Source organism: Mustela erminea, chromosome 6 (assembly GCF_009829155.1).
Source record: "Mustela erminea isolate mMusErm1 chromosome 6, mMusErm1.Pri, whole genome shotgun sequence".
Lineage (NCBI taxonomy): Eukaryota > Metazoa > Chordata > Mammalia > Carnivora > Mustelidae > Mustela > Mustela erminea.
The window spans coordinates 82,872,451-82,884,870 of NC_045619.1; the positions used below are offsets into that span (position 1 = coordinate 82,872,451).

At 40.0% G+C, this 12,420-nt stretch overlaps 1 protein-coding gene across 1 annotated transcript in view; it reads left to right on the top strand.

Annotated features, from left to right (window-relative positions):
* Positions 1–480: 480 nt before the first annotated feature.
* PCED1B (PC-esterase domain containing 1B) overlaps positions 481–12,420 on the top strand; it is a 39,191-nt gene continuing 27,251 nt past the window's right edge. The window contains exons 1-2 of the mRNA XM_032347981.1: positions 481–573; positions 1,500–1,570. The gene's annotated coding sequence lies outside the window, so the exon portion shown is untranslated. The remainder of the gene's footprint in view (positions 574–1,499; positions 1,571–12,420) is intronic.

A 12,420-nucleotide genomic window follows, 5' to 3' on the forward strand; every position in this document is an offset into this window, starting at 1 on the left:
ATTGAAGGCCAATCCCAAGGGAAGCAGGTCATGTAATACATTCCTCACCCAGAGCTCACAGGGCTCTGTGATGTGCCACGCGCAAGCCTGACAGGGACAAGAGTCCAGGAAGGGGGACTGGCCCCATGTCTTCCTATCTGTGGAGAAGCCTGAGCTACACCTGAGCCCTGGGGCAAACATCCTTTGAAGTAGTCTGATGGATTTCTGCAAAATTCAGTGCTAGGTGTTGTGATCTGTTTTTAATGTGCAAATTCTGCTTTCTTGAGAAATTGAAAGGAACTTGAGCAGTTTCATAGGTAGTTTACAGTGCAAAGGACTTTTCAGGGTAAAGGACTTTCTTTTTTGAACGTGCACGTGAACAGGTAGCAGTCAGAAGGGGGCGCCTTGCAGCTGTGAGCAGTGGTGTGGAAACATCCTCCACGTGGAGATCTGGACCGTGAGCAGGGGCCACGTGGCTCCCCGGCAGTGGCGGGCTGGGCGGAGCACCACTGGGGTCTGGGTAAAAGTGAGGTCCGGAGACTGTTGGAAACATATTTATTTTACATGTTCTGCCTAAAAATGGGCTTGTTGCTGGTAAGTGAACTTCTTCCAGCGCGAGTTAGGCAATTGCTGGATTTAGATGCCAGACTCCTGTTGCTTCTTACTGCGAAATGCACCCTCCGCCCCACGTCGCATTTTGCCCTGTTTCCCTTTCTGCCATTGATGGGCTCACTGTGAACTTTCTCTCTGCCTTTCCGCACGCCACAAGTGTACAGGGGGATGCCGCCCCCCCGGTCTTCAGACCTCCTACAGCTCCTCATGATTCACCTCACAGGGCTTTTTCACTTCTTATACCTTATATTTTGATCATGTTTATCTTGTTTCCTTCCGCCTTATCGCCCCATCATTTGTTTCCCACCTGCATCTGGAAGTGGCTTTAAGAAGCCATCTAAGCAGAAGAGAGGTGTTGTGTTTTCAGACCTTGAGAGGACCGCCACCGCTCGGTGGGGTGCCTTTTGTGAACTGGAAAAAGGCATTCCTCCTGGGCAGACGCAGCCCCACGCCAGGGCACAGGCTTAGTGAACAGAGAGCAGAGTGACTTCAAAACCAATTCCAGTGTGCACTCCTGTGCCACGAACAACCTGCCCATCCCGAAGGTAGTGTCGGGTTTGAAAAAGAAGAAGAAAAGAAAGAGCCCATAATCTTTCTTAAATAAATGGTTATCATTTTTCTCATAATAAAAATACTCTTCTTTAAAGTCCATTTAATAGATGCATAGCCTTGAATACACATTTATTTCTTCGATCTTCAGTAATTTACAGGTCCTTAAACACCATTCAGGGCTAACCAGTGGCCTTCTCCGGCCATAACATTAAATGCCAACACAGCGCACGCATCTGCTCAGCGGTCTGTTCTGAGTGCTATAGCGCCATCTCATAGATTGTCTTCATTTCAGCAAACTACGGAGGAGCAGGGACGATGAGCCGGACTTTTAAATCCTATCTTTTGTTTCCCTCCAGCTTGGCATTTTCTCTTCAACTAGCCTGATGCGTGTCCTTGAAATTTCCAGACAGAACTCCTGAAGTGTTCGGTAAGCTCTCAGCATAAGTCTCTGCTCCTCTGGGTCTGGGAGCCACAGAACAGAGCTCTGGGGTTGGCTTCTCCAGTCCCCTGTGCCACTTGTCTTGGCCCCTCCCCACCGTCCTCCCAACGCACGTACCCGCTTCAAGATCAAGACAGTGTGCTCGGAAACCTGCTTGAAGTGCACAGACTAGTTCAGTATCATTTGAGGGACTCTCTAGTTATAAACTCCCCATGGAAAAACTATGATAAGACTGTATCCACACGCTCCTTTGTTATTTAGAAAATATTTTCCTATGCGTTAGGTTCATGTAATCTTGAGTTGGAATTATCATCCAAAAAGCAGCAATGGAATTATCTTTCAAGCTGTCCATCCAAGCCCGCCCTTTTTTGTGGTTCAGGTTGGTGCCATTTGGCCCCATTTTCTGGGTCGCAGTTTCTGAAATGGGTGCAGATCTCATCCCAGTTCTGTTTCTTCTCACCCACTTTTTCTGGCCCTGAACGCTGAGCCTCTGGCCTCCACACCTTCACTCTGACTCCATTTCTTCCTTCCAGCTCCCTGCAGGCAGGCTAAGGGTGAAAAATCTTTCTCTCAACTCCCTTTGGACTAAAAGAAATCTTTAAGTCTATACCAATTTCCAAGGGAAACCTTCCTTACCTGCAACCACATAAATCCTGAGTCTGGGACACATGACTCATTTGTACAGAACCTTTATCTTTTTGAAACGACAGTAGTATTAACTAATGCTTGTTCCTGTCTGTGCGACAGGCATGGTGCTCTGTGCTTTATGCCTTTTCTCCCATTTTATCCTCACAGCAAACAGGGACAGGGGCTACTAAGAATATGCCCATTTACAAAGGAGGAAGCTGAGGCTGAATTTAAGCCACTTTCATCCAAAGGACCTAGCTGGCCTCACAGCCCTGTGCTGTCTGTTTTCAGATTTGTTTCCCCTCTTAATCTCCTGACAGCTTCATGATTCCACATATTTCATTAAACCCACCTTCAGAGACACGGAGTTTTTGCTTAAAATCCCCAGGTTCCTCCCAGATTCCACACCCCAGCATTACCATTCAGCAATCTACCAGATCTCAGAGGGTCACTTGCCCCAAATCTTCAGGTCGAGCTTCCTCCCACAAACTAGCACTGCTCACATCCCAAGGCATTCAGTGAATGATAATTCCAAGTAAAGTGAATACTTTACTCTTATCCCAGGCAAAGTGGAGGAAGCCACATTTTCATTACAACCCAGAAGAAGAAATATTCACCCCCAGGCCTGCAGCTCTCCACACAAGACTTAGAAATCTGCATCATCTAATCTTTGCCCTAAGGCCACGGTATTCAGCCCTGGGTGCATGTTAGAATCACAGGAGCTCTCCCAAAGCAGGATGCCTGGGCTCCCAGCCTCAGGGCAACCTCAGGATTTCTCGGGGTGCAAGTGGTTTTCTACTTTGTTTGTTCGTAGTTCCAGGTGATTCTAATGAGAACCCCTACCTGCCCTTTTGTTTGCCAGGCCATATCAATTGTCATTTTCCACAGCTGACTCAGAACCTTCCAGATGCTATTTGGAGCACCTGGCACTTGCTGAAGGGATGATTGTTCCTTCTCCATACCTCCTCATTAGCTCCTGACTGACAGAACATCAATTTACGTTGTCTCCTCTGTGTAACTACCTCCACTCTACCCCCAAATCACTGCGGAGCATCTATACCTTGTTCTAGAAATACTGTTTTCTCCTTGCCTATCGATTTGCTTTACTTAAACCAACTGGTTAACTATCTTCAAGATGCAGGCTATGCTTTATCATCTTTCCTCTTTCCATTGTGCCGCAAATAGCTTCTAAACTGCCGTGGATGGTAAATGGATGTCTACTATAAGAAGACCTATTCTTCCTGCTTTCGTAATGGTAAATGGATGTTGACTATAAGAAGACCTATTCTTCCTGCTTTCATTTCCCTTCGGTATGAAAGGCCATATGAAATAGGTTGCAGAGAGCAGGGTGTTTAGAGGCTGAAATAAGAGAAATATGCAGCCTGGAATAAAACCTGAAGATGTCCAGTAAGCAAAAGGGAATCTATAAATACTGCAGACCAATTACCTGTCAAAGTGGGTAATGCTTTTAGCTATGAACTCATTGAAATATTAAATGTTCACATCAAGACTTCCCTTCAGGAAAAGTTACTGGAGTCCCCACCTTATACCAAAGGCTCCAATACTCTCTTTAGAATCTTCTGTAGAAGAATTAGAATTAGATGAGTCCAGAGCTCTACTTTTATGGATCCTAGTCTAGGTTCTACTACTAACTAGCTCTGACCTTGATAGGACATTGAGGCCATCGGAGCTCACAGACTCCCAGGGTCTCTATAGTAATGTTAATACAAATAGTTAACATTGACGGAGTACTTGCTGTGACTGGTCCCGTGCTGAGCATTTTTCATGCATTATTTTACTCAGTCCTCACAACCGCTCCCAGAGATGGGTACTATCATTATCCTGAACTGGAGAAACTGAGGCTCACAGAGATTGTGTCCAAGGGGAAATATGCATTTTTCTGCATATTTCTGCATATGTTGCATAATTCTGATGTGTTCCATGGGGAAATGCATTTTGGTGAAACCATATTCACTCAACCCTAGTTCAAATGCCTATCCCTCTTTCCCCACATCTCCAAGAGAGTGCATGATTCTGGGCTCCTTGGACACTTCCCGCACCATGATATTTCAGCGCTTCTCCCCCTTCTGTGTGTGTTCGTTGTTTTTGTAGGTCTCCCCCAGCACCCTGAGAGTACTTCAAGTTCTGGGCTTGGCAATTAGACACACTCAATATAGGTGGCCAGGTCAGTGGTACAGACTCTTTCTGAGTCCTGACAACATCTCTGTAAGTAGAAATCTCACTTTTACAGATAAAGACTCAGAGATGCTAAGTAATTGACTCAAGCTGGCACAGGAAGTAAAAAGTGGAGTCAGGTGTTGTATCCAAGCAACAGAATATCCCCATGCTGTACTGGCATCACTGTCCATTCAGTTGTCCAAGCCAATCCAGAAACCCCTGTGAAATTAGCCAAAGTAGGAGGCCATTAAGTTGAAATAGCTCTAACGCCATGGCAACCTCTGTGAGCAAACCAAAATCTAAGCCCGGATTACAAAATGGAAACCTAAGGATAGCCAATTGCAAGCAGTCCAGTAGGCTTTAAGCAAGCGCCAATCAATGACATCCTTGCTTTGCCTCTACTTTTTCTCTATAAGGTAAGTCTCTCTGGGAACTCCCGTTGGTGGGGATCCCCCTAGGGCAGATTTTTTGCTCAAATAAACTCTTAAAATTTTGAATATACCTCAGTTCATCTTTTAACACCAGGGAACCATTCTCTGCAATACTTCCCTGGAGGTGATTCTTTTTTTTTTTTCCCCAATATGAAACACTTCATGAATTTTCGTGATTTTTTTTTTTAAGATTTTATTTATTTATTTGACAGAGACACATAGCGAGAAAGGGAATACAAAGCAGGGGGAGTGGGTGGAGGAAGAAGAAGCAGGCTTCCCCCCACCAAGCAGGGAGCCAGAAGCAGGGCTCCCTCCCAGGACCCCCAGGGATCACAACCTGAGCAGAAGGCAGACGCTTAAAGACTAAGCCACCCAGCTGTCCCTTGCGTGTCATTCTTCCACCCTCCTCCACTCCACTCACCATTTGGTTGGTTACTTTGTCCCCTCCCCTTGATTGCCTCCATAATTCAAATTACTGCCTTCACACACCCAGATTCCCATGATAGCTAGAAGGAAAGATCTGGAACACTGGCCCAACTCCAACACAAAAAGGTTAAAAATTGTGAATGACTTGTATAAACTACAAGCATTTCCTCTCGTCTCTTTTAGAGACAAAGACACTTCCGCACACTTAGTCCTGACTCGCCTACATCATATTTCTCTGGGAAGTTAGCATTGTATTTTCACCCCGACATCAATTTTGGTCTGAGGATCAGCACACTGCTCTAGTCCTGTAAATCGTAGGAGGCAACCAGATAGTCTCCAAGATTCTCATCTTGTTTGCTGATCGCATTTCACTGGTTTATTTCATTGTCTCCCATTGAGGACCTAATTGTGAGAACTGCACTTGTTTTCCTGACTTGTTGCTTTTAACCCATTTCATTCCTCAGTTTCTCTGGGTCTGGGGCCTTGTGTTGCTCTTGAACTTACTAACCATCAGAATTCCAATGTCCTGCCTACCTGTCACTGAATGGGCATCACGCGCTGGGATACTGAGTTGCTTTTGCTGTGTTTGGTGGGGCGGCGGGGTGGACGTCTGGCCATGCTGCCTTAAGACCTCCCTGCAGTACTGACTGCTTGCTCTTGGCGGCCAGCAGCCTTCATAGCCTTTCTCCTATGCCCTTGAAACAAATCTGTTTCCCACCGCCTGCCTCATCTCCGAGTTGGGTCTCCTTACAAGCATGAGAACAAGCTCAGACCCGTAAATGTCCCTTTGTTATCTATTGATGGTGAACACAAGAGAAACTTCTTCAGAGCAAAAAGAGTCGGTCATTTTTGGCAGACTGCTCAGACTGTTTCGACAATGAAGGTTCTCCTGCTCTTCTGGGAACCATGGAACAAAGTACTCTAGTTAATATTCTCAGATGACCTGCCAAGAAGGAAGGGCACACTGGTAGGAGTTCCATACGGTATTTAAAGAACAGACATTCCTTCGAAGGGAAATCAGCAATATATGGCCGGGGTTTAATGAGGCAGGGAGAGGTGCGATGTGGCAAAAGGAGATGGTGAATGAAATTGTTCTCTTCAGAAATAACACTGGCCATTTATTCTGTTTTGCAATTCCATTTAAACTTACTGTTTTCATTTTGAGTACTGTGAATTATTTATTAGCATTATATATTTAACTCGTTAAATGAAGAAATGTGTTCTTGTATGAGAGAAAAAGAAACCTGCTTGAGTCTTGTGGAGGTTAGCCTTTAGGAATATTTTTAAAAGTTGGAGCTGTCTCCAGGGAGAAAAGGAGGGTCATGAGAAACATAATATTCATTATGTTTACATTTCAATTCTGTCTAATGATTGATGGCTGTAAGCTGTTCCCTTTCGCTCTACCGTCCTTTCTTCCTCTCTGATCAGAATCCTCGGATTCCTCCCTGATTGTCTGTCTAAATTCGTTGAGAGGTAGCAAATCCCAAAAAACTACCTGATGGTAGATAGAGAAGGGGTGGGCATTATACTCTAGAAGGTGTAGTTCTTGTTAAGTAATGTGCTGCAGTGAGAGTCGGACACAGTATTGTTCAGAGCAGCCCAGTCCTGTTTAGTATCAGACACGGGGCAAGTCAGGAAGATCTAAGAAAATCCTACCTGGGTCCACCAGAGTCATCTGCGCCATGTCTTCTACTCTTCACTTCCTCACCTGCCATTCGATTTTACGTGTGTGTATTTAAATATTTATTTTTCACTTTATTACACCCATGCAAATAGCATTCATAACTTAATATTGAGTGCACAATGATTATTATTAAATTTTCTTGCCATTTGCTTTTGTCCTATAGGTAATAATTGCCTTTAAAAAAATTGCTTAGCTTCCTTCCTCTCCATAACAATTCTTCCCATACCTTCCAATATTCTAATACACCGGTTTTCCACAAGATCCGTCAAACTAGGAAATGTATCAATTCTGATTCCAAATAAATAAATTCTTTCAAGGGCACTGGGATGGTTCAGTCGGTTAAGTATCAAGACTCCTGGTTTCGGTTCGGAGCTGTGATCTCAGGGTTGTGAGATGGAGCTGCACGGCAGACCCTGTGCTTGAGGTTCTCTCCCTCTGCTCTTCTCCAGACATTTCCACACACTCTCTCTCTCTCTCTCAAATAAATAAATAAGTATTTTTTAAAATAAAATAAATTCTTTCAAATTTGTGAGGGCTATGACATACGGCTCTATTATAAAATTTGAAAACCTTGCCACTTTTGAAATAGAGTATTTATAAGTGTTCTTTTTAAAAAAATATGCAAACCATAAAAAAATATAGGTAAACCATACCATCTTTAAGTGGGAGCACTTTACTGGGACTCAGTAGAGGGCAGGGACTAAGTTTCTGGCATTAGAGTACCTGTCTTCAAACCCTGACTCTGCTCACCTGAAACAAGATGCTCACCTCTTTGTGCCTCAGTTTTCTCATTCATTAAATGGTGATAATTGTACTTACCACAAGGACTATTTGAAGTTGAACTTAAATAAGACATGTAAATCACTTTATAAAATGCCTGACACAAAGTACATTATCAGCAAATGTGAGGTATTGTTTAGCAGAATAACAAAGGAAGAAATAGTCAAAAAAATAAAAGACTTTATGTAAAGCTTATGTATGAAAAAATATGAACACAAAATTAAATGGGAAATAACAAACTGGGGGTTGCCTGGGTGGCTCAATCGGTTAAGCACCCGACTGAGCCCTGCATCAGGGTTCCTCCTCACTGGGGAGTCTGCTTCTCCCTCTGCCCCTCACCGTGCTTGTGCTCTTCTCTCTCTCTCAAATAAATTAATTAATTAAATCTTTTTTAAAAAGGAAAACAATAAACTAGGATAAAAACATTTACAGCATGTATGACAGAATAAAAGGTTAACATTTAATATATCATAAGTCTGAGATAAAATAGAAGAACAAGCAAAGTACATGAATTGATAGTTTACTAAATGGATAAAACTGGCCATAGGGAAGCATATCTGCCCTCACCTGTAATAGAATATGTGGTTACATATTAAAATATGCAAATATACAAAAAAATTGAGAGAAGACACAAATGACTAATATCAGAAATGAAGGAAGTTGGGCCATCGCTACAGATCCCACGGATTTTAAAAGAATAGTAAAGGAAAATTAGGAATAACTGTGTGCACAAATATAATAATTCAGGTGAAAGAGACCATTTCTTCGAAAACCACAATGTATGAAAACTCATACCAAGAAGGAATAGACAATCTGAGTAACTTATATCTATTAAAGAAATTGAATCAGTAACTAATAATTTTTCAAAACAGAAAGTACCAGGCCTGCATGGGTTCACTGGTGAATTTTATTAGACATTTAAGAAAGAAATGATATCAATTCTCTACAACCTCTTCCAAAAATAGAAGCTGAGGAAATACCTCCTAATTCATTCTAGGAGTTCATTGTTATTCTAATAGCAAAACCAGACAAAAATATTCAAGGAAGGAAAACTACAGACCTATGTTCCTCATTAACATAGATGCAAAATGCCTCAACAGAATATTAACAAATCAAATTTAACAACATATAGAATGAATTACGCACCATACAAGATGGGTTTTATTCCAGGTATGTGAGGCAGGGTCAACGTTTGAAAGCCAATTAATGTAATTCATCACATCAACAGCCAATAAAAAGAAATCATATAATCCTATCAATAAATGTAGAAAAACATTTGAAAATAATCCAACACCAATTCATGGTATAAAACAAACAAACTTAACAAACTAGGAATAGAGGTAAATAGTGAACTTCCTCAACTTGATAAAGAATATATACAAAACATACAAAAAGATGCTCAACATCACCACTCATCACGGAAATGCAAATCACAACTACAATGATATATCACCTCACACTTGTCAGAATCAAAACGAATCAAAACCACAAGAAACAAGTGTTGGTAAGGATGTGGAGAAAAAGGAATCTTCCCACACAGAGGTGGGAACACAAACTGGTGCGGCCACTCTGGAAGACAGTATGGAGGTTCCTCAAAAAGTTAAAAATGGAACTGACACATGATTCAGTAATTCCACTACTAGATATTTACCCAAAGAATACAAAAGCACTAATTTAAAAAGATACATGCACCCCTATGTTTATTGCAACATTATTTATGATAGCCAGATTACAGATGCAGACCAAATGTCCCTTGATAGATGAATGGATAAAGAAGATGTGATAAATATTATTTATATATACATATATATGTATGTGTATATATATATATATATGTATGTATATATATATAAAATGGAATATTGGCCATTAAAAAGAATGAAATTTGCCATTTGCAACAACATGGATGGATCTAGAGGGTACTTTGTGAAATGAAATAAGTCAGTCAGAGAAAGACAAATACCATACGATTTCACTCATATGTGCTATTTAAGAAACAAAACAAATGAACAAAGAAAAAAGAGACAAATCAAAAAACAGACTCTTAACTATAAAAGACAAACAGATGGTTACCTTACCAGAGGTGGGGCTGGAAGGGAGGATGGGGGAAATAGGTGAAGGGGATTAAGAATACCCTGACTATGATGAGCACTGAATAATGTATAGAATTGTTGAATCACTACATTGTACATCTGAAACTAATATAATACTGTGTGTGGATTATACTGGAATTTAAGTAAATAAATAAATAAGTAAATAACTACAAAATATCTGCACCTAACATCCTACTTACTGGAAATTTGATGCTTTCTCCCTAAGATCAGAAATAAGGCAAGGATGTCCCATCTCACCACTCCTTTCAATAATGTACCGGAAGTCCTAAGTAATACAGTAAGATTTTTTTTATAAAGGAAATGAAAGGTATACAGACTAGGAAGGAAGAAATAACCTGTCTTTGCTTACAAATAACATGACTCTTTCTGTGGGATATCCCAAAGTATCACAACAAGAGCAAAAAAAAAAAAAAATCCTGTGGTTATAGCAAGTGATGATAGTAAGTTGCAAGATACAAGTGAATACACTAAAGTAATTGCTTTCTATATCCAAGCAATGGACAGGTGGAGTTTGAAATTTAAAACACAATGGCATTTAAAAAAAAATGCCATTTATATTAGCAACGAAAAGAAAAACCCAATTATAAATTTTAAAAACAGATGTACAAGATCTATATGATGAAAGCTATAAAACTCTGATGAAAAAAATCAAAGACCTAAATAAAAGGAGCGGTATTCCATGCATAAGAAGTCTCAATATTGTCAAAATACTTCTTTCCAATTTGATCAGCTGATTCAACTCTATACTAATAAAAATCTCCACCAGCTATTTTTTTTATATTGACAAATCAATTCTAAGGTTTATATGGAGAGGAAAAACACCCAGAGTAGCCCAGTTAATATTTTTTAAAAAGAACAAATTCAGAGATCTAACGCTATCTGACTTTAAATCTTTCTATAAAGCTGTAGTGGTGTGGTATTGGTGAAAAAAATAGAAAAATAGATGGACGGCATAAAATAAAGAGCCCATAATTAGACCTACATAAATATAAAATATTATATTTATATTAATTATATTAATTATTAATATTAAATATAATCAACTCATCTTTGACAGAGGAGCAAAGGCAATTTAGTAAAGTAAGGATAATATTTTTAATAAATGTTGCTAGAAAATGGTATATCTACATGCAAAAAAGAAAAAAATCAACACAGAACTTACTCCTTTCACAAAAATTAACTCAAAATGGATCATAGACCTAAATGCAAAGTATGAAACTATAAAACTCTTAGAAGATAAAATAGGAGAAAATCTATGTGATCTTGTGTTTGGCAACGAGTTTTTAGATTCAACATCAAAAGCAAATCCATGAAGGAAAAAAATCAATAAATGGGACTTCATTAAAATTAAAAGCTTTTGCTCTACAAGAGACACTGTTAAGAGAAGGGAAAAACAAGCCACAGACTAGGAGAAAAAAATTTTTAAAAGATTTTACTGATTGACTGATTGATTTGAGAGAGAGAGCTTGTGCATGTGGGGAGGAGCAGAAGGGGGAGGGAGATGCAGAGGGATAGAGATCTTAAACAGACTCCCTTTAGAGCCTGGAGCCTGCCCTGGGGCTGGATCTCATGACCCTGAGATCATGACCTCAACCCAAACCAACAGTTAGTGATCCCTAGGAGAAAATATTTATGAAACACACGAGTGATTAAGAATTTATGTACAAAAGGTACAAAGAACTCTCAAAACTCAATAATAAGAAAACAACCTAATTTTTAAAGTAGGCAAAAGATCTGAACCTTGTCAAAGAAGATATAGATGGGCAAATAAGCACACAAAAAGATTCTCAACGTCCTGTATCATTAGGGAATTGCAAACTAAAACGAAAATGACACATCGATTAGATGGCCCAAATCCAAAACAATGAGGGCACCATTATACTGGTGAGGATGTGGATCAACAGGAATTCTTCAGAGCTGGTGGGAATGCAAAATAGTACAGACACTTCAGAGGACAGTTTGGCACCTAAGATTTCTACCAATCTCTATTTTGTCTTTTGTTTTTGAACTTTAAGTACATATTGCTAAGTGAAAGAAGCCAGTAAGAAAAGGGTACATATTGTATGATTCCAACTATATGACATCCTGGAAAAAAACTATAGAAACCATAGAAAAATCAGTGGTCACCAAGGTGTTTCCAGGGGAAGGCAGGATGAGTAGGTGAAGGACACAGGGTTTTTAGGGCAACAAAACGGTTCTGTATTTTGCCCTCATGGTGGATACATAATACAGGGATACATGATGATATATGAAACCAGGAAACATGCTGGATACAAATATATATTTGTCCAAGCCCATAAAATGTACAGCAGAGTGTACCGTAATGTAAACTAAAATGATGTATCAACATTGGTTCATCATTTGGAATAAATGTATCACACTAATGCAAAATTTAATAGGGGATACTTTGGAGGTTGGGGGAGGGGAAGTATATATGGGAATTTTTACTTTCTACTCAATTTTTCTATAAACCTACAACTTCACTAAAAATAGTCTATTATAACATGTATTTTATATATCACTGTATATAATGATACAACATATTTTGGGACATTTCAAAATTATTTTTATATTGCAATATCCACTGTCAGAATGAAC